Raw genomic sequence first — 2,098 nt, forward strand, 5'->3', positions numbered from 1 at the left:
ACATATATGTAACTCTTCCCTCTCTCTATGTGTGTGTGTGTGTGTGTATGTAACAATAATAATTTCCAAAAGAGAAAAGATTTTGAGAACGAATGGGGTATATGTCATGTAATATTTTAACTAAAAGTAAAATTAAGACGTGTAACAACTTTGTTTCGCAGTCTGCTAGTCAGTTGTCGGATACAAGCCCTTTACCCAATATTTATAAACATGTCTATATTCCACCATAATTTTAAGAGTTTATGTTTATCTCCTAGTGTTAACTTGGCAGTTATCCTCTTTAGCTTTCCTTTTTAGAGCAGTATGAAAATAAGTATACTTTCCTCATTGCCCCCACTCTCAGTTTGTTAATCAGATTATATAATCTCTCTTATCGTTTACAAGTACAGATTTATATTTGTCTATACCCTGTCACTGTCTGGTAACAGTTTGTAAATTGAGAGAAATTTAGCATATCATATAGCCTCCTATGCTTTTTTCTTCTTCTACTCTTGTCCCTCAATAATTGTTATATCATCAGAGGATGTGTCATTTACATCTGTTTATGTAGAACTTATTCTATATTTTGTGTAGTTGCAGTAAACAGTTAAATAAACGATGTATCGAGTGTTCTGTATTTCAATGTTGTTTCACCATTTATCTCTTTTTTTTTTCTGGCTCTTTTAATGTTTTAATGATGACATGCAGATATTCACATCAGAATACACGGTAGGGATCCAAGAATACACAGTAGGGATCCAAGAATATCTAGAAGGACCTAACAAAGTTAAAACTCATGTCAGGCCAAAAAAAAAAAAAAAAAAAAAAAAAAAAAAAAAAAAAAAAAAAAAAAACAAAAAACAAAAAAAAAAAAAAAAACTCATGTCAGAACCAAACACTGGCCAGCCACAGCTTGTGTCCAGGTGGGACTCACAATGACTGGAAACTGGCTTTACTTCTTCTTCGAACCCTGGTCTAGTTCCAGGACCTTCATGCCTTCCTCCAGCTTGAGCACGCCTCTTTCCTGGCGCAGGCGGTACCTCTCAGCCGTGGACTGAAGCATCCATTTAGTCCGAGACTTCTTTTCTTCAGAGCCATAAATTAAGATCTCGGTAAGATCAGAAGATTCCAGAGTCTTGAGCTCAAACATGACCCGGCCCACCTGCTCGAAGTGAGGCATTCGAGATCCCTGTGGGCCGAACAGAGAGTTTAGCACCAGCTTGTTGACTTGCAATACTTCTGGCCTTTCCAGGTCTGTAGGAACTTTCACCCACGGGGGGATATCTTTACGAGTCACCTGAGTTTTCATCTTAATTCCTGACAAGGAACCTGTTTCCAGGGAAGACTAGGTCAGGGTTAACCTCGATGGCCCAAAGCTCCTGAGACCGTTTATCTCTTATGGCATGAAATTCCTCTCCTAATAGTTCCATTAGGAAGATATTATTGGGAACCATGTTTTTATTTTTAAATTGAAAATCCTATTTTTTTTTTATTTTAAAAGATGTGTATGTTTCAATGTATATGCACAGTATGAGCACATGTGGGTTTAATGTTCTTGGAGTCCTGAAGAGGATGTTGGTTACCCTGAAGTTTGAGTTGCACACAGTTGTGAGCTTCTATGTGGGTGCTGGGAACTGAACTCAGCTTCTCTGGAAGAGCAATGTGTGCTCTTAACACGGCTCCATCTCTCCAGTACCTAAAATGGGAAATTCTGGATTCATGTTTTCTTCTTCATAAGCCTTGATTGGCTTTGCTCAGTGGGGACCTCGTGAGATTGAATGCTGCTCTGGAGAAATCTCAAGTTCCTGATTTTTTTTTCTTACTCCAGAATCGTAACTCAATGTTTACATCATGCTTGGTTAAATACCTTTTTGGTCTATGAAATCCAGATTCTTGGGTATGTATTGCTCTACTCCTTATTTCTATTTACTCCTTCTGGCCTGCCAGCAGACATTATGACTTGATCAGTTAGCTCCTGATTCATGATGTAGACAAGGTAGGTAATAGCTGGTATTGCTTGCTGCTTAATGGTTGAATGTTGCCAGAGAGTAGATCAAGTTGTCTGAGATGACAACCCAATATGCAAGACACTCTTGTGAAAATCAGAAGGCCAGTCTTT

At 38.2% G+C, this 2,098-nt stretch overlaps 1 pseudogene; it reads right to left on the reverse strand.

Annotated features, from left to right (window-relative positions):
- Window positions 1–931: 931 nt before the first annotated feature.
- LOC114610313 lies at window positions 932–1,288 on the reverse strand (annotated as a pseudogene).
- Window positions 1,289–2,098: the final 810 nt, after the last annotated feature.

Source organism: Grammomys surdaster, unplaced genomic scaffold (assembly GCF_004785775.1).
Source record: "Grammomys surdaster isolate TR1022 unplaced genomic scaffold, NIH_TR_1.0 126036, whole genome shotgun sequence".
Classification (NCBI taxonomy): domain Eukaryota; kingdom Metazoa; phylum Chordata; class Mammalia; order Rodentia; family Muridae; genus Grammomys; species Grammomys surdaster.